This window comes from Tiliqua scincoides, chromosome 1 (assembly GCF_035046505.1).
Source record: "Tiliqua scincoides isolate rTilSci1 chromosome 1, rTilSci1.hap2, whole genome shotgun sequence".
In the NCBI taxonomy this organism is placed as follows: Eukaryota; Metazoa; Chordata; class Lepidosauria; order Squamata; family Scincidae; genus Tiliqua; species Tiliqua scincoides.
Window position 1 is genome coordinate 186,925,138 of NC_089821.1, and position 21,545 is coordinate 186,946,682.

At 41.7% G+C, this 21,545-nt stretch overlaps 1 protein-coding gene across 2 annotated transcripts in view; it reads right to left on the reverse strand.

The window, feature by feature from the left end:
• Positions 1–21,545, reverse strand: part of EPHA7 (EPH receptor A7) — a 183,129-nt gene that overhangs the window by 113,269 nt on the left and 48,315 nt on the right. The gene's annotated exons all lie outside the window — the stretch shown is intronic.

The following is a 21,545-nucleotide window of genomic DNA, read 5'->3' on the forward strand; positions in this document are numbered from 1 at the left end:
CCTTCTTTCAAATTGTAAAAATCCCTACTGGGATTTAATTTGCCTGCCTATGTAAACCGCCTTGAATAAAGTCTAAGGAAAAATCTGAGGACCAAGAAAGGCAGTATAGAAATACCTGTATTATTATTATTATTGGACTGTTAATTAGAGTTGCCAGAATTGAGCACAGAATTTTCTCTACCACTGAACTATGGCCCCTCCAAATGTGGGAGATTAATTGGACCACTTTAGACTACAAGTGGTTGATTTTGATAACCCTCCCCATTTTTTTAAACTTCCTGATAGTAGAAAACTACCACATCTTCTCTGCAAACTTCTGTTAAGAGTGGTTTCTAAAAGGGTATGAGAAAATCAGAATTGTGATTCCCTCACTGGCAGCCGGAATTTACACAGTTGATTCTTGTGCTTCCGGACTCTACCACCTTCTATATCCATTGGTAAGTCAATTGATTAGTTTTGTGAACTTCAGATAATATCTCCAGATTAGACTCAAGTCAAATTCACAAGATGTAAAGGTTGTAATCCTATACACACATTCATGGGATTGCCTATAAGAAAGGGTCCCAAGCTCAGCAATAGAGGAGACGTAGAGAAAGAAAGCTGCACTGGAAGACACGCAACTCTGTAAGAGGAACATCATGAAACTGATTTGAAGAAATACAGTTATGAATATTTCAGTGGCTACTTGCCATTAGCTAAGAAGTTATACTGAAATGCATAACAATTTGCAAGTTAAAATACTATAAAATAACAGGTACATCTTTCTGAAATTTTTAAGAGTGTAATACCACTGACATTTAATGGCAACATTCCTGTCTTAGTATGCTAGGATAACAGAAGCTACTGAAAGTCAGTTGTGGTGAAACATGTGCCCAGCTGCCCATAATCTGAATAAGAAGCTGGCATTGTTGCCCAAATGCTAGAATTGATGTCATACAATTGTAATTTTTTTTTAAGTTTTTTTAGTTCAGCTAATGTCTTTTTCCCAAAACTTGGTTTTGTTACAATTTAAGCTTATTAGATCCAAATGTCCATTATTCAAAAGGATGTCACCTTACTTTTGCAGGCTTCCTAGTCTGCCACTTGATGTTGAGGAAAAATTTTCTCACTCCTCCTCTCCAAAATTAACTAAGGCTGCAACCATATACCGACCTTCCTGGAAGTAAGCCAATTGAATACTGTGGGACTTACTTTTGAGTAGACATGCATAGGATTGTGCTCTAAATTAACTAAAGTTATGAAGCTGCAAAGCGGCTCTAAATTTTAAAATATAGATAGATTGCACTTTAACTAAAGCTATATGGGTCTGAAGCTTTTTAGAACATACAGCATTTCATACATTAACAGCTCATTCCTAGTCACACTTACATTAACAGCTCACTCACAAACTGCTACCATAAGCACTGTTTTGGCGGCATGAAAGCAATGGAGCCTCTGGCACAAATAGTTGGAGGCTCTCCTTGCATGCCAGCAGCTCCCAGACGCCTTATTGAAGCAGATAAGGTGGGTTATGGATGGTTTGAGAGCTGAATAGGGGAGGATTGGGGTAGGAAGGACAGAATTCCTGTGGCAACCATGCCAGGATTCTATCTCCCATTTCCTGGTTCCTCTTCCCTCTCTGAGGCTTATGCCATTGGTGGCCAGGTTACTTGCAGGGAGGCAAATACAATGATATTTTATTTAGCAATCGTTGCCCACCACCACTGCATCATTCAGGTTGGTGGGAGATAGGATTGGGTTGCCTGAACAGGACCAATGGCATTGCTAGGGAGGTGTGAGTCGCACCGGGTGATGCGCACAATGGAGGTGACATGCACTGGGGGGGGGGGTTTAGGAATAATACCTAATAATAATTCTCTAGGTGGAGCTTGGCCTTGGAATCTTGCAGAACACTAGTTGACGTGAACCCTTGTGACACCACTGACCAGGTACTATAACTACATTTTCTTTACTGCAGATGGATGTTCTAGTTTATTTGGAAAAGTATGTTCTTTTTGCCAATGAAGCTTTTAGATATTTGTGTCATATTCATGTCCATGCTTTTGTAATTCAACACTGAAAGCACAGTGTGCCAAAATAGTACTCCTACTGCTAGTGTTGCTGACCTCATCTTAGATGGACAGATTCACAATCTTCATTTTAATCCTATTGACAGTGGGAATAATTACAATAGCCTCAAATACAGACCTCCTGACACTGATACATTACCATCTTTTTCACACTAAAAACAAAGAGAATACAGGATGGATGGTGCAATAATTAAAAATGTGTGAGTATTCTAATGCATTAATCTTTTGGAATTATTCTGCAACCCATGATGATGTGACACATTAAAAAAAAAGGAGTGCATATTTATGAACAGCCATTGAATACAGAGTTCTAGCATACAAATATCATCTTCTACTTTAAAAGCAGGGGTGATCCTTTTTTACTTTTAATTACTATATTAGCTGTATTATATCACACATTACTATCCCAATGTTTTAAAAATCAATGTTGGTTTTAATAATGTTTTTACTGTTCTTTATATTGAGTTTTTAAATGTCTCATAGAATGTATTTTAATTACATTTTATTGAGTTTTTAGGAAAGGTGAGGAATATTGCAGGATGTAAATTAAATACAAGCATGTTATTTAATTGACACATACAAAATCTGTAATGAAACTGAGGCTGCAATCCTATGCTCACTTACCTGGGAATAAACCCCCATTGACCATAATGGGACTTACTGAGTAGATGTGCATAGGATTGGGCTCAGAGTTATCAAATCAAAGCAAAATCTAAAATCAAACAGCAGTGGGTACAACTGACTGAAAAAAAAAACTAGGAAAAGTGCAAAAAGACAGCAAGTGTTTTGTCATTTTAATCCTAGATCCTCTTTTCCAATATAACTCTCAGTCATGACTATACAGGACATTATAACATATTTTTATAGTCAAATGTGCCATCTGTTATTTTTTCCATGGCACCTAATATATAGTTGTGATATATATTAGGGTCCCAGACTGCTATATTTTATTTGTCTAACTACCATACAGTGATAAATGCCTAGCTTTAATATATGTTTACTTTATCTTGCAAATGTTTCTTTTAAACTGCAATGGTGTCTAAAGACTACGTGTGCTTCCATCAAAGAATTGCATTGTATGGTTAGCTAGAGTAAACACAAGACTTTTAATGGTTCTTCAGGAATAGCGTGAATGACATCTCCAAACAGGACTGTCCTCTGGCTGCATACCATCACCAGTTTAATGTTTGATGTTGCCTGTCAGGAATTTCTCAGACTTGTTATTCGCCTTTACTCAGTAATACCCTGGCTGTCATACACATAGTCCTAATGTCTTTCAAGATTTGCTCATTCCATGTTCAGACAAAAGAAAAGTGTCCAAACTTGGAAAAATCCTTATTTTTTAATTTAAAAGGATGACCCTAGTAAACATCATACAGCTGCCCCCCATCTTTCATGAGGGTTATGTTCCAGAATTGGTGTGTAAAGCTAAAATTGTGTATACTCAAAATTACATTGAAAATCCCTTATGTTAGAAATAGACACTTTAAAAATTATAAAAGACAGGCTGGACGTGAGACTGAGATAACAGCAGTTTCATTCTCTGATCTCAGACATGTGTTTAGGAAGGGAAATGGTGGGTGAAATTGTGAGGTGTTCTATGAAAGACTAGAACTATTCAATTGTAAAAATCCCTACAGGGGTTTAGAACAACTTGCCTACGTAAACCGCCTTGGATTAAAGTCTGAGGAGAAATCTGACGACTAAAGAAAGGGGGTATATAAATACCTGTATAAATAAAAAAAAATCCCTGAAGCAGTTCATGGCTGAACACAGTCACGTTCTGGCAACTCCTGCGACGCCGCTGGAACCAACCGTATTGGCCTCTGCCTTTCCATTGGACCATTTCAGCAGCGTGGAGAGGGGGGATTTGCTGCATGGGAAACAGCCTATCCTCCATACCTACTTTACCCAGGCTTCGCGCACTGGAGAGGACACTCTGTTCCAGAACCAACATTCAGAGCGTGACACCATAGTCTTCCGAGACTGAAGGATGCCAACAAAATAAATAAAAACTGTTTTTCTCTTTGCCAAGTGTCAACTGCACCTAGGATGAAGGGCAACTGTGTTGTAATACTGTAGCTCTTTCATTCTTCTACAGCGTATAAGCATAGTTCTGTTTTTATTATCTTTTGCGCTTTCTTGGGTTGAATCCAATTATTAAAGGAACAGGGGAAGTGTTACATGAATTGGTGTGTTGCGACACACCAGTCTGAGAACCACTGGTCTACAGGTTTGCTGCGGGAGTTTGGGGAAATGTCATTTATTAATAGGGCCATTGGGGGACGTGATCCCCATTCCAGCAACACGGTGTGCCTTGTCAATTGTCACAAAACTGATGGTGTGCCTTGATAATTTTTACACCTTGTCAGTGTGCCTTGAGATGAAAATTTGCTGAGCTAGAATTTGTCCATAACATGCAAACTGGGACTATACACTGGAGGCAATAACAGCTATTGCAGGTCACTAAGTTATCACATGACTATTGTAATCAAGATATAACAAATATAGCTGAAGGAATCGGGCCTAAAATAGTCTGATACAAACCACTGACAAAAGAAAACAATAAGGTAAGATAGTGTTTTAAGAGGCTTGCCACAATGCATGTGAATTAGATTTTTAATTTAATTTTGCTCTAGTAATGCTTAATGGCAAGTCAACAGAAAATAAATCTGGAGGGCTTATGTGTAATAATAAACAGAAGCAGACATGTCTACAGGCTTTCCAACTGAAGTGTAATTAAAATACTTTAATATCACATTTGTGTTTCTTTTCGATAGTGTCTTGCTCTAAATGTCAGGGCCCAATCCTATCTAATTTTCCAGTGCTGGTGCAGTTGTGCCAGTGAGTTGTGCGCTACATCCTATGGTAGAGGGGCAGTCACTGGGGCCTTCTTAAGGTACGGGAACTTGTGTTCCCTTACCACAGGACTGCATTGTAGCTACACTGGAGCTGGAAAGTTGGATAGGATTGGGACCTCAAGCTTGTATTCAACAGGGAGAAGGGAAGAAATCTGATTTCCATAATATAAAGCCATCAATGAAACAGAACTAAAGGGCAAACAGAAGAAAGGGCAGTAATAAGACCTTCAACAAACAGAAGACATACTGGACTATCCTGTACACACGCATATGCATTCTTATTATTAATCACTGGCTTCAATGACTCACTGAAGTCTTCATGTGCTGAAAGCATGCAGAAATGTTTGTGTATTATCCAATACCTTGTGAAAGCCAATTTATACAAAACAATTTGATTGTAACTTCTACACTGACTGATGTACATCGGGAGTTCATGGTTGCAGTGACAACCACAGATCTGCCTCAAAGAATATCAGGTCCGAAACATTAAGCAGATCATACATTCACATTGCAGTTCTGGAGAAAGCCTCATTAAATACAGTGGGACTTCAGAATAAACATGTATAGCAGTGGTTCCCAAACTTACCGGAGTCATGATGCTTCCGCAGCCTCTCCTTCCCAGTTCAGTGGGGCGCCACCATCTTGGGTCTCAGAAAATCTCAAGAAATCCAATATGGCCCCCAAATCTCACAAGCTTTCATGGCATCAAAGATGCGAACACCAAAAAGAACAGATAGGAGGGGCCACCAGGGACATCCCAGGGTGCCCTGTTGAGTGCAACACAACACCCTAAGGCAAGTGTTCTCAAACTTCTCAGAACAACTCACAAGTCAAGTCTTGGGGGGAAGGCAAAAATAGCAATGTCATCCCCAGGATCATGCTGCTAATGGGGGTGAAGGGGAGGTTTTGACCTACAGAGGACTGCTGCGAGGTCCAGGAGGTGCAGGGAGCCCTATGAAGCCCTCCCCAGGGCTCCCCGAGTCTTGGAATACTGAAAATGTGATCGGAAACCACTTCCGGTTTGTGACTGTGAAACTGAAAATGGTTTCCAATTGCTTATTTTCAGTATTCTAACATTCAGGGAGCTCTGCAGAGGCCTCCTGGACCTTGCAGCAGCTCCCTGTAAGTCAACCCCCCCCTTCGCTCCTATTAGTAGTATCACCACCTTCCATCTAACCTTAAGGGGCCAGGCACTGAGGCTCTCAGGCAAGGGTGCTGCAACACTCCAGTTTGAGAACTTCAGCCCTACAATGTTGTGATGCACACTTCAGGAATCTCTGATGTATAGGAATTCAATGCACTGTTAAGGTGGATTTCTATACAGAGCAGGAGAATGGTGGTAGATGAATACTGGAATCAGTACTTATTCCTTTGTCATGAATGGATGAACTATGACCTGGTAAGCTATCAGCTACACCTGACAACACAGGTAGGAAATATACATTAAATTGGCCTACCTCTGGAGGCTGAGAGGGGTTCCTGATATTTCAGGGAAGGGGGATTTTTCTGTTTATAGCTCTGGCAGAACCACCAGGTATGATTTCTTCTAAAACAAGGAGAGTACAAGCAATCAAGCTGATTGCTCCTAGATGGCCCTGCCCAGACCAGACAAATTATTTTACTCCCTGATATACAGAGGAGCTGATGGTGATGAAACAACTGGCAGGAGAGTCAGAGTGAACCTGACCAAACACAGGCTAGATTTTGAACCTGTGGTAGCAGTAAAGAAAGCTCACTTCCCCCCCCCCCACTGCCACTGTATCTGAATAACGCAGGTCAACAAAGCTTTACCAAGTAGTTAAGCGCTTTTTACAATTTATTCCAGCTGATCAAGTCGTAGAACATTCAGTGGTCCATTATGACAAAATTTGTGTTACCACTGAATACTAGAACCAAAAATCTGACTATAACTGAAATATATATTAAAATATAAAGCTACTTGACAGGAAGCACATTTTTAATGTGTATGTGCATATACATACTTAGCTATGTATAGTTCCCACTTAAAATGATACAACTTAATAGGGTAATAGAAGAATAGCTAATAGAAGAAAGGGGGTTAAATAAAACCTATATAGGAGGGTGTTGTGTGTGGTGGTAAGAGAAACTGTGATAACTGTATGACAGGTTTATTTGCTGGAAGTTTTTCTGGGAGGGAATACTCCCAGAATCTCATAACTCTGCAGTTCCAAGTAGTAAAGCAAAAGTCATTGCACTGTGAAATGAAGCTGTCTCTGCTAATTGCACACCCTGATCATCAAACTATATCTCAGCTGATAGTGTATCAAATCTGCCTGGCTGAACTTGAGGATTTGGCAATGTCACTTTCCACTAAGTATAACCGAGAGGGAAAAAGAAGGAGGTGTAGCAAAGCACCCATCTGAAATGATAAAGAACACACAGAAGAAAAACCGATGACAGAACAGTTACAGATGGAGTCCAGGTGGAACAGGTCAAATAAGATTTTTAAATTTCGTTTATTTTTATACTTAAACCGTACCCTAGTGTGTAAATGTTCAACAAGGATCTGATAAGAAAGTGTGTTTGTAAATGCGACTGAACAAACAAAATGTCTTCTAGTGAAGAGGGGCTTAGCCACAAATAACAAAGGCATAGCATGCATGGATAAAGAACATAGATAAAGTCACATACACACAGCCTTTGCAACTGATTAAAAACTAATACTAACACAAAACTGTGGAACAGAATAAATGTTCCTGGTAGCAATTTCTTCCCCCTGCCCTTTTTTTCTCCTGTTACCTGAAAGGGAAATAAAAGTTGCATTGCAATTGTTCTGTAGTATTTTTTTTTTCTTTTGTGTGTGTATTTTCCTCCAGACCTAAATACTTTTTTTGAATAATACTATAAGAAGAAATATCTGCTAGCTATTTCTCCATTAGGTTTCTTTTGTGCACTTGCTTATTTCATTTATTTTAAGAGTTGGATCATGTCCTTCCCCCAAGGAGCTCAGGGTTATCTATTTTATCCTCACAATATGCTTTGAAGCGGGCTAATAAGCGGCCTAATAAGCTAACTGGTCACCTAATAAGCTTTACAACTGTGAGTGGATTTGAACCAAGGTCTCCCTAGGCCACGTGCAATACAATAGCTGTTCTATGTTGACCCCTTCTGTAATTTCCACTGGCATATTATAAGAGGGGTGCTGAATTGTGCTTTCATGGTGAAATGCTTTAACCCTTGTTCCTGCCACAGTTCCGATTCATATATCCTCCAAAGACAGCTCCTAAAGCTCCTCTTTCAGTTTTGCAATGTCTTCTAATGCAAATAATTCTGACACCTACAGCTGGATGGGTCCCCAATATACATTGCAGTCACCTTGGGATTTGTTTGGATTTCACACAATGGAGAGATCAAGCTCTACCAGTAAGATTCCATATCCTAATATAACAGACATATATTCAATTAATTGCAAAGGGACTTCTGCATAATTCTACCTAAGAATAAGGTGCATGTCTCAAACATTGGGACAGGTAACAGTTATAATAATATGTACGGCGAATGGGCTTCCCTGTATAATATCTGACAGCCACACTGCAACAGTAGTGCTTCCCTGCAATTACCAACACCAGGAATAGAGATGGGGTCGCTAGCATCCCTTAAGCAGATACTTCAACATGTCACTGCATCCTCAGATTCTTTACCATTTAGAAGTGTACTCTAACTTGCCTTCTATATTTAGGATACTGCTATAGACATGGAAGCATGAATGTCTGACTGTGCCACTACTGCTAAAGCAACTTCTGAGGCTGCCTGCAAGTGGAAAAGTTCAGTGTCACCAAGCTTAACAGTATTATCAAAGGTGCTTCAGTGCTGTTCCTGAAGCTTCCTATGCCTAAAACATCTTACCCCATGATAACCTCACTGAGGTCAAATCACATCATCCCAAACCATAATCTTCAATTGTAGGCCTGCAGATGATTCACAGACACCATCTGTGGATCTCAAAAGTACCTTTTACCCAGAAGACATGCACCTTTATTGAACAGGGATTTAGAGATATGATTGCTTCACATAAGTGGGACCTTATAACAACTACAGTGAATAACGACCTTGAGGTTACTTGCACACTTGCAAGGTTATATGGATAGGCTCTGGTGCTTCTGAATTTCTGAGGAGCTACAATATTTGTGTGAATGTTCCAATTAAGTTACTGTGAAGGTGTAATACTGAAAGTCAACATTCAGGAAAGGCCCAGAGCTGGTAGTAAATCCAGTTAAAGATTCTGCAAGGATCTGACCCAATCAACTGCCTATCAATAATGTGAGGACCCAATCCTATGCATTCCCCACCCCAACCTCCCGCAGATGCAGGCACACTAAAATGAAAAAGGTAAACACGCCATATCCTTAAAAAGTTTGCAAAAGTGATTGCACTATTGACCAGATATTTCTTGTTCATTGAAGTGCATCATGGGGAGGAGGAAATACATGCTCCACTATGACCTACTCACATGTCCCCCTTTTGCACAGCACTTGAGGAGAACAGCACAATCAGGACTCTTGTGGAGGCACTAAAGAAGAGGTCAGCTATTCTTCCCTTCATCTGCCCTGAACCCAGTGTGCGTGCAAAGTGACAGGAGAGGGGCAGGGTCTTCTTATTTCATGCACAGCTTCTACAGAGCTTCTCATGCTACATCTGCCTTCTGCAAAGCTAGTGCAAAAGGAGAAACTGACACTTCCTCTGCCCTGAATTCTAAGTAATTCAGAGAGAACTCATGGAGGTCACCAGAGGGGTCTGTTGCCACTGGCAACTTGGTAAGTAGATTGGTGGAGCTCTGATTTTTAGGAACTTGAAAAGGAAGGTGTTTACCCTGGCAATGGAAGAAATTTATCTGCTGCCTTTGGAAGTGGAAGGCTGAAAATGGAAATTGTGCCACATTCATGAAATACAGAGCTGTGGCAAGCCTCAGAGAGGCAGTAGTTTAGTGAGGAACAGAAATGTTGCAGCATCAAATAAGAAAGCCTCTCTTATAATATTCTTTACAAACCCTCCCGAAATGGAATCACTGAGAGAGGAGAGTTTAATCCCAGATACATTAACCAGAAGAATGTACCTACTCTAATGCTATCCTGTGTGTTTTGTCCTATTTTCACATGTCTACACTGAACTTCTAAATGGGTGATAACTGGCCACAAATGTTAGTGTGGAATAACTCTTTAACATACATCATGCAAGAAAAACATGGTAGTCTAAATCTTTAAACGCATACCTATTTCTGCTGTATTAAGTGTTGAAGGAGACATAAAAACATGCAAGACACCCTGCTGGATCAAGCCAAAGGCCATCTAGCATCCTGTTTCTCACAGTGGCACACCAGCTACCTCTGGGAAGCTCACAAGAAGAGAAAAGTATCTTCCAACAGCACTTCCTTGCCACTTCCACTGGTACTGCGATGCAAACTGCTGCTGAACTAGAGGTATAACATAGCTATCATGACTAATAGTAGCCATCAATAGATCTGTACTGCACTCTATAAATTTGCATTTTAAAGCTGTTCATGCTAGTGGGCAGGAGGTCTGGTCTAGAGGGTAGAGCCTCTGTTTGCCTGAAGATAACAGCTGAAGGTCACCAGTTCGAGGCCACCAGCACCATGAACAGCGAGACCTTGAAGCAGCTGACAGCTTTTTCCATTTGCTCTTTGGACGCCCTTCAAGTGAGATATGAAGGATTGTCAGCTTGCGTGGGAGGAAACTGGAGGCCAGAATGTGATACCAGATCATAAAAGGATCCATCTGAAATGTTGTAGTTCTTGAAAGACAGAATCTTCTTCAATTGTAAAAATCCCTATAGGGATTTAGTATAGCCTGCCTGTGTAAACCGCCTTGAAATAAAGTCTGAGGAGAAATCTGAAGACCATGAAAGGCGGTATATAAATACCTGTATTATTATTATTATTATTATTATTATTATTAGTGGCTATCACCACATCTTGCAGCAAAGTACAGTATTCCACAGACTAATTATGCAACATATGAAGAAGTACCTTTCCAACAGTCCAAACCTATTCAGATACTGAACTGAGACCACAAGGAAGTTGGTACAACTTCCATCGTATCCTAAGGCTGTCCTGACAATGCCACACCAACACAACAAGAGCAACATGCCAAACCTATCCTGGCAAAGCAATGTTACTACACAGCATCTCAGTATCACCCCCAGTGTCCATTCAAACACTACATCAGGCTGTTAGTAACAGAGCAGTGTCCTGATGGCAGTGAATCAACAGTACATCATTCATGTCACATTGATACGATTTTCCTGAAGTTGGCACATCAGCCCTTGTGTCACTGATGTCCAGTGACCCAATCACTCTCAACACTGGCAGCCAGAGAAGTACTGCCACATGAACTAGGGGCAATGGCAGGTGCAGGACCAATAACCCATGCCTGGGGAGCACCACCCCAGAAACCAATAAGAATAAGAGTGTAGAAAGCACCACCTTGTCTATGGGGAGATACCCCAAGGTCACCACAAACAACATAACACAAGGATGCAGCAGCAAACCTATCTCCTACAGGAGCCAGTGGCATCGGCAGCAAAAGGTTAATAGCATAGAACTGCTAACAAAGAACTTTACCCAGGGTTCACATCCCTTCATCCTACCAATATAAACATATGCATCCAAGGAATTCCTTTTGAGCAGAGCAGAGTCCAAGTAGAAAGATCACTCCCCTGGAAGATGACAGCCATGTCATACGAACACACAAGCCCTTCCATAGTAAGGGGTTGAATCCCCATGGGGGCATCTGCCAAATGGAAAAGAACTGGCATGAGGAGCCTCAAATCACTCAGGCAAAGCAGGGTACTGGTTGCTCACTGCACAAAGGAACAGTCCAAGCAACAGTAGTTCAAGCCCTGCCAAGGGCTAATTAGCAAGACACTCACCTTTTGCATGATTGGCCAGAAACACCCACAGCACAGCCAAAAGAAGAGAGGTAAACAGATCTAGAACCCTTATCAGCCACTACACAAGGCTGCTTGCTAACCATCCAGCCACAGCAAAATATAGGCAAGAGCACCCCATCTAGCATTTGGTGTCACTGCAAAGAGGCATACCAGACGGGGAGACTGTAGCACATGAAACTAGCAAAAGGCCCATCATTACACTGCAAGGGTCAATCATTTGGCTGGCATATCACACAGGGTGCCTACTGCAGCAGCCCGCCCAGCTAGCCTCCCAAACACCTCCCACCCTTTGCTATAACACTGGCTGTATACTGCCCTTCAGTCCCCCTGTGACTGTCTGCCATATGTACATGGTAGCAGGCAAAAGGGGCTCGTTAGCACTGAGGAGCATCCACTCCTCAGAACACAAGAATTCACAGAGTTAGGATGTCAAAGACTCTAACTCCCCTTCCCCCACATAGTCCCATTCAGATAGGGGTTGCAAATGTTGCAGGTCTTTCTTACTGGGAAAAATAGTTTGACTGAGTATTATTATTTTTAAAATACAGACATGAAAGCTACATACAGTAAAGCATATAAGAACCTCCCTGCTGAATCAGATCAAATATATATCTAATCCAGCATCCTGTTTCCAAAAGAAGTCAGTCTAGAGAAACTGGTGCTAAGGGGGGAGGGGGGAAGCTTCTCTAATTACTTGTAGGAAACTGCTTTACGTCTTTGAATATTTTAATATATTCTAAGAAAAGAAATACATATTCTTTCAAAAGGCACACCTTCAGCTCCCTGTCACTTTGATTTAGATTAGAGATAGCATGAAAAGATATTCACTATGTGCTACTCACGCTGAGCTTTACATTGGCTGTTGTGCAGAGAAGTACCTGTTACATTCAACACGCCTATCACTGAGCAAAACTATGGACAATTAATTCACAAGAGGTAAGTGGGAGTTCAGCAGGGGGAACTAATTCTAGTGTTAACACAGGAATAAATGACAATTACTTTAAAGTAAATGCCACAAAGACATAATGAAAGTAGAAATTTCTGGAGTCGGTTCCCCCCCCCCATCATCTACATCAACGAAAAGCAGAGGCCTACTAGTTGGTGAGGAAAATGTGACATCAAGCTTTATGCAGCTTTACACTCATTCCAAATACAATGGCATATTTCATAATGTAGTATTCCTGGATTGTATATACGTTACAGTAGAAGTGAAGAAATAAAACATACTGATTGAATTCAAGCACTACATCCTCCATGTTCAGAAATCAGTTTACAGTTCCATTGGAATTCCATTCCAATATGGTGACAGATAAAAGCAAATACAACTTCTACTTACAGATTTCATTTACTGAAAAAAAAAATGTCACATGGTTAGAGTGTATTTATTCACATGTCAGGTACATGAAGATGATATAAACTGGAATGTGAGAAGAATGTGAGGCCGCTCCTAATGCCAAAGGAAGTTTTATCCTTCACTTTTTACATTCAGCATCCCAGGCTCCTTACAACAGCTCTTGTATAGGGCAGGTTACTGAAGGAGTTACCACTTCTGACATTCTACTCTACTTCAGTAAGTTCAGAAGCAGGGAGCATACATAGAAGGGGCAGATGATGTGGCTACTCCTAAAGCCAGCATCAGTGGCTCCTAAGTAAAGGTGGCCCTGGCATAAGACACTTCATCCACCTGGGTCAAATTTTACTGGCAGGGAATGCAATCATACACAAATGACAGCCACATCAGGTAAAGAACTCAAAAAAGTTTTTCAGAAATGGTCCTTTACTGCAACCTCTGTCAATCACCCACAAGCAGCAGAAAAACTTATTTCCTTTCCAGAGGTCATGGGCCATACCTCAGGGGTAGAGAACATGTTTTGGCCTCATTCCTGAAGGTCAGCAAGGTCTCAGATTTAATCCCTGATGTCTCCAGATAAGAGAAAAGAAAAGGTAGAGAAATATTTCTATCTGAAACCTGGAGAACCTCTGGCACAAAGTGTCAACCCAACTGACTCGGTGCAAGACAGGTGCCTATGTATGTTTCTTACATTACACAAAGAGAAGCTGCCACCTCATGCTTGACAAAGATAGCCACTAGGGTAACCAGTAATATAATTGGTTCGTGAGAACTGCGAGCCCTTCTTTAGGTAAAGCCCCTGCACAACACAGTCCCAGTGAATTTGGTGTCTGTGATGCTGCCAAATGATGTCTGCTAAAGGCTGCAGCTTCCATCTTACCACTCAACAACAGCAATAGAATAGCACGTTCAATCTTTCAGCCCCATTGCTACTAAAAACTACATGCCACAAGAGTAATATTTCTGCAGGCTCAAACATGACATATTAGAAAGATCACTGTGTACAGGGCACATGTATATATACACATGCACTGTCATGAATAGGTTTCTGCCTATACTTCATGGCAAAAACATCCCTGAAAAATCAAAACTAGTCATATTTCAATATTACCAGCCTAAATGATGTGATGCCAGAAATTTTACCTAAGAAATCAGAAAATGAAGGTTAAGACAGAGGAAGTTGTTTAAGAGTTGTCATCAATATATAAAAGGGTGCTGCAAAAGAATAAATTAAATCTTAATCTGGATTAGATTAAATTAAATTAAATATTAAAACTTTACTTTTCTGTTGTGTGATAGGTACCATTTTTGAATGTTCCACAAAGAAAAACATCTGCAAGTAGAAAAATTGCCCTGCTCTAAGTTTTCAATATGCAGTTTTTCACACAGCGCAGCATTTTTTAAAAATGGATTTTCCCCCACCTGCACCGTAAAGTCTGCAGACCATTCTTACACCTCAGGACACTACCAACTCATTCTGCATTCTGCTGACAGTATAGAATCAGACAAACAGCCCAATCCTAAGCTGCCTGGTGCTGCCAGGGATGCCATGGCATTGAAAATGACTGCCTCGCACCAGGCACCTCCGAGCAGCTCCTTAGGAGAAGAGGATGTCCATCCCCTTTTGCTGGGTAAGGCAAGTAGCGCAGCAATAAGGCTACTTAATTTTGCAGCAGCCCTTGGGCTGGCGTAGAATCAAGAGCCTCCATGTCAGGCCACAAGATCCGACAATGGCACAGGCTCCAGTGGAGCAGAGCTCCACTGCTCCTGCCCTCCCCTGCCCCAAAACTTCCCCTCGCCCCAGAACATCTCTGCCCTGACTCCCCCCCCCCACACCCCCTGCCCAGCAGTTGAGGTGACTTCTCCGCTGCTTGGCAGTTCAGGTGACCTCCAAGTGGCAGAGCACCAGTTTTCCACTCCCTCTGGGCTAGCTCCAGAGCTGGGTCAGTATTAAGCATTTGCAAACGTGCTTTACAGCACTCCAGCAGTGAGCTGGTGTGCACTGTAGGATTGGGTTCTAAATCTAGATGTTAAAGAAGGCTGAAGAATATGGAACAACTTCTTCACCAAATTTCCACCTACCTACCATTCTAATTTACAGGAGGACATTTCTGTATTTCAGAGTTTGTTTCCAGAAGCCATGTGGATGTCAAAAGTCATGTTAAAGGAAATTCATTAAAAAAACAATGTTCCCTTGCTCAGTGATTTAAAAACAGCCTTGTTTACCTTTTTAATGCACAAGAGTGGCAGTAGGTGGAGAATCAATCTCCAGACACTTAGAAAGGGTTCATTCTGAAGCAAGTAACCTCTCCACTTCACCAGGACCTCAATGAATGCAAAGAGCATGCAAAGTGGAGGGGATAATCACTTCTACTTTGCATTTTCACATGCTTCAGGGGAAGGGAGAGGTTGCCTGCAGAGGAGTGAAGCCTTTCTAAATGCCTGGAGAGAGAGAAAGAGAGAGAGAGAGAGAGATTAACTGCTGCCATCTCTCCCCCATTACAATGGTAAGTGAGGCTGTTTTTAAAAGGGATGTTTGTCCTCTAATTTTTCATCCTCTAAAACCACTTCTAGAGGTTTTCGAGGAAAAATCCATGGATAATTAGGATATACCTGTACCGATTTTCAAATTCTTTGCTGAAAAGTGGTACAGGTACATCCTAATTATCCACGGATTAAGAGTAAAGCAGTTTACAGATAAAATCAAATAATTAAATGGCTCCCAGTCCCAAGAGGACTCACAATCTTAAAAGATACAGAAGAATACCAGCAAACAGACACCAGAAAACACACTGTGCTGGGATGAAAGGGACAGTTACTCTTCCCCTGCTAAACAGAAGTGAAGCATCACTTGAAAAAGTGCTTCTTTGCCCCATTAGCAGGAAGTTTTTAGCAAGGTATGTCTGTATCTGAAACATTCCAAACTTTATTCAGTAGCCTTTAGGAGAATTTTTAAATATTTTTGCAATGACTACCCTTAATGTTTGCACTATTTTCTCGAATGTTCCTACGGTTGTTTTAGAAAAAAGAAGCTTTGTTTTCACACCAAATCCATTCTCCATGCATAGTAAGTATTCTAATCTAGTTTGTAAAAAGGACAGGTTCTGCCAAAATTCAAAAGAGGAAATGAATGGAGACAGTGACAGAGAAAAGAAGGAAGTATCTGGTGTTGATAGTTGAACAGCACTCTCCCTTGGACTACCTTTCCTAAATATTCTCCCTCAAAGAGAAGAGTATATCAGTGTTTACACTTGAGCCAAGGAAAGTGATAGGCTGAAATGGGAGCTGCTAAAATCAGCCAGGTATTGTGAAATCAAGGAAACACAGCAGGGAGAACGTAAAAGGAGGGAGGGGGGAATAAATTTCTCTTTATCCTCAGAAAATCAGCACATTATTCCAACCTAACTAACAAGCTCAGTCATACTATAGATTACAAGGAAGCCAGAGACAAATGTTTCATTCAGAACTCCATCCTTCACATGAGATAACCTTCTACAAAATAGCAAAGTAAAGCTATGCCCCTTATTAAATTCACTTCTCCTGTTTCTGTGAAAAACACTTTGGAGGAAAAGAAAGACTGACTCATGAATGTATTGGCAAGTACTTGACTCATTGTTCATGACTACAAAATTTGACATGGCAAATTAGGCTACACATCCAATGTTTTCTTTTAATAGCACTAAACATTTTGCAAAACTTAAAACTACTCTTGTTTTTTAAAAGCTTCTGACCCTCTTGAAAATTTGGAAATGAATGCCTAGCATAGTTTCTCCCTCTTTTTCTGGATCTATGAAAAGACGTCGTTATTAAACTAATTTGCACAAAGCAGGATAAAGAATGCTTGAGAGATTCCTTCACACTTTAAGTCACAATCCCTTTTTGGCATCACAGTTTGTTGTTGGAGATGTTTATTAGGTTAAAAGGAAAATATCCCAGCTGCAAAACAATCAACATGACCTTGTGATTTTTTAAATTTTGTTTTATATTCATGTATATTTAAACCAATTAAGACTGTTGCCTAAAACAACTAATAATTCTGAAAACCATCTGATGTTCAGTACAGACAATACTGACTTAGATGGATCAATGATCAGACTCAATGTAATGCATATATGGTTCATATGGAACCAATTCAAATACCACACAGAACAGTTTAATCCTAGTTCCACCATATTCTCTAGTTTGGTGAAGACGAATTCTACTCTCAATACCAACGAGTTGCAAACAAGTCAGCATCTAAACCGGAGATATAACCGCAAATGCTACCTGAATGTTTTTACCCAACTCTCAAAAGGCAGCAATTCCTCAACTCTCTGGGTGAGTTTGGGAACCAGTAAGTATGGGGGGGCAGGGACATGATCACCATGACTGCACTGTAGTTGCGGGGAGGAAGATTTTTTTAAAAAACTTACCTGGGGGTTACTATGGCTCTCCAGAGGGTCAAGGGAGCTTGCAACCCCCTCTGCAGGCCTCCCCACACCTCCAAAATGCTGTTTAAAAAATAGTTTTTGTCATTGTTTTCTTTTTATTTTTTACAGCACTTTGGAGGTATGGGGAAACCTGCAGAGAAGGTTGCGGGGTCCCTGGACTCTCCAGAGAGTCATAACAACCCCCAAGTAAGTTAAAAGAAATGCTTTCTTCCCAGTAGCAGTGCAATAGTGGCGATCAAATTGCTGCCATCCCTGTCACCCTGTCCCTTAAGGGGGCAGTGACAATGTTTCCCTGGCTGGGGAGTCATAATGCCGCAGTTTGTGAATCTCTGCTATAGGGCAAATAGCACTTTCAGAGTAGCAGGAATTTAAATTGGGAAATTGGTATGGGGAGAAAGGGTTTTATAAAAACTTTTCCTAGTGCTACAGCCTTAATTCAATTCACCCCACCACGAGCAGCAGGTTTAACGTTTTTTTGTTTTATATGGAAGTTCTTGTTCAGGCATGCCTATATCATGCCTGGTCTGGCTCTTAACCAGACATGATTAGATCGTATTAATGTTGGCCTGAATACAATAGTTAAATTTACATTTGGCAATTGGGATGGGGCCTGTGGTTGCCCTGCTCCTCTCAACCTCTCCCCCCCCCCCCGCCAAGAGGGCAGATTCACATCATAGGGGCTTGGGAATAATATTTTAGGGGTAGGAGTTATTCCAACAACACTCATCTGCACTCTGCACTTATCTGGTTTACTGGGGAAAAGGGGGTGACTTACATCAGCACCTGGATAGTCTCATGGGGTAAAACCTGTCAATCTGCAGTTGATCATTCCCTAGCCAGGACAGAGATAATCCCATCTCTCCCTAGGCTTCCCTAGGCTCTTCCACCCATGCAATATCCCTAACCACCTGCTGACCCCTGGACCCCTTTCTTTTCTACTCCAGCCAGTTCTCCTTCTCCCAAGGTCCTCCTGTTCCTTCTCGCAGTCTCTCCTTTCTCTTCCCAGCATCCTCAATCCCTTCCATTCCTACACTTTTTCCTTCTGGTTCTCCTCTCCACTTGTTCTTATATCTCTCTTCCCTTGGTCCTCTCCACCCTCACTCCCAGCTCACCTATGGTCCTTTCCTCTTTGCCTCCTTGCCTGCCCATAGTCCTTGCCAGTCCTCTCCAGAGTTGTTAAATCAAGGGTTCACTGTACAGTATTTTCAAAAACTTTCATCAGTTTTGAAAGACAAAGCAAACTAAGGCAAGTGAGAAACAAGGAAAACTAAAGTGTATAAAGACTTGTCACTATACTGCTGGAGCAATATACTCAGAAGACCATAGTTGTGCTTCTGCACCAAATAGCTGAAGGTACTCTATATTTACAGCATTTGAAGTATTTTTACATGAAGGCCTAACACTGTTGCCTGTTCAGTAAGCCAGACAAACACAGAAGCAATGCTACAAATACTAACATTGCTCCCTTTGATCCTTAGATATAAGAAATCTACAGTACTCTGAATTGGTTGTGAAGCAATATTATCCCAAAACATTGTTTTAAATAGTTTGCCAGCCAACCATGACTTTCAAACATACACAAGTGTTTATAATGCGGTTTTCTATCCAGTTTTCTCCCAAATTTCCAACATTCTGATTCAGGCCTGAGGGGGGAACCCTGTTTTTGCCTCATTTTCATTGTTTTTTTGCATAATCTGTGCAACAAAAATGCCTGGTTCTCGGGTATACCAATGCTACTTCCATCATCACTGAAGTGTTACCAAACTTTAAATGAAGTGAATAATATACATTCACATCACTGTTCCTGATTGCAACTAGATCAATACAACATAACCCTATTTGTAAATGTGAAGTCATAAATTATTTAATGCTTGGCTCATAATTTTAGCAAGAGAACAAATGGCTGAAACATAGAATACAAAACTGACATCCTAAGCAATTTTTAATCTACTTATGCCCTAGTATGTTAATATCGCTCATTTATCACAAGACACTACCGCACATGCTGACCAAGCAATGCAACTTATTGCAAATGCACAACAGACACTCACTAATAGCTGAACTGCTATTAGCACATCGTAGTGAGAATAAACATACAATCTGTTTTTAATGAGTTTAAATGGGCTACCTTTCTGCAGCATCAGGAATGTTCTCAACAGAGTATATTTTTAAACAGTTATATGCTATTTTTAATGCTTAAGAGCCCAATCCTATGCATATCTACTTGGAAGTAATTCCAACTATTGTCAATGGGGTTTTACTCCCAGGAAAGTGTGAATAGGATTGCATCGTAAATTAATAAAGATTAACCCCATACTCTATTTCGTCATCTTGAGAAAATAAGATTTATAAATAAATACATTATAAAAATATATATTTTTATAGAAAAATATTCTAAGGGTGCAGTCCAAACTATGCCCTATGCCAGCCCAAGTTGCTTGGGCTGGCCTGGGAGGGTCCCAAATGTGCCATAAAGCACGTTTGCACCTCCTCAGGAGGAAGCCAGGCCTGCAGAGGCTGAGAAGCGCCGGCCTGCAGAGGCTGACGGAAGCCTCCGTGCCAGCTTTCCCTCAGCTCCTTGTGTCGGCTCATGCGAGCCGACGCAAGGACAAAAGGTAGGTGTGGGGAGGGGAGGGAGAAGGAGGGAGGGAGGCTTTCCTGGGCAGGAGGAGGGAGGGCAATGGGCAGCCACAGGGGCGGGGAGCGGGAGGCAGTTATGCTGGATCCCAACTCCCCGGGGGAGAATGGAGCAGCTTCAAGCCGCTCTACTCTCCTCGGATTTGTGCCACCTCAGGAGGTGGCGCAAGTCCGTGGTGACCCATAGGCACCAGCAGCCCTTACCCAGGCGTAAAGGGAAGAATTTCCCATTTCTCGCCACAATCCTACGCTAGGTACAGTGCAAGCCTTCTGGCTTGCCTGTTCCAGTGCAAGTTAGGACGGTGTCCTTAACCCGACATGATTAGCTAGTATTAATGTTGGCCTGAATATAAACTGTTATATAACGTGTAAACTTTTTGCAAGGTACCAAAACTTCCTTTGGAATTTTAGAAAGCCTTTTAAAAAAAAATCTGATTCAGTTTTTACCCAGTCTCAAAATTTATTGAGTGTTGTGATCCCGGCATCCAATGAGATATAGACCTCAATAGTGCTAGAAACTCTAGAATCTTCTGATCACTAAACTTCTACTATTTGTGTGTTATTACAACCATTAAAATATAGCCAAAGCTCAGTTCCTGTAAGGAGAGCCCTACTGGATGAGGCCAAAGGCCCATCCAGTTCAGCTTCTTGTATCTTGCAGTGGCCCACCAGATGCCTCAGGAAGTAATAAGGCATCAAGAGCGGAATCCTTACATTCACTGGAAACAGGCAGGCCAGTGGACCTGGATCTAGCACAAGTTTGGGGCTGACTGCAGGCCAGCTCAGGGCAAGGGGAAACGTTTCACCTTACCCGTGTCAAGCTGAAGCAGCCCCAATGGGTCTACTCAGATCTGCGCCACCTGAAGAGGTAGCGCAAATCCGAGCAACCCGGCACTGCCCTAGGCTGCCCAGGAACGAGGTCAGGATCCAGCATGACTGCTGGGTCCTCGCCTGCCTCCCACCCCCACCTGTCCGCCCATCGTCCCACCCACTGCCCGCCCTCTCCCCGCCCCAAAACAACTCCCTCCTGCCTCCTCCCCGCCCTCCCCAAGCCCCCCAGATCCCTGTGTCTGCCGAGCTTGCCAACAAAACTCACTTTTTCCCCAGGGCCTGCGGCAGCGTGGGAAGGACAGCGCATGTCTGTGCGCCGGCCTATCTCCCCAATGAGTGGCACAGAAGTGCCTTACCATACTTTTGCTATAGTCTCAGGCTGGCGCAAGGGACTTGTGTTGGCCCAAGTCCTTTCTAGGATTGCGCCCCAAGAGGCCTG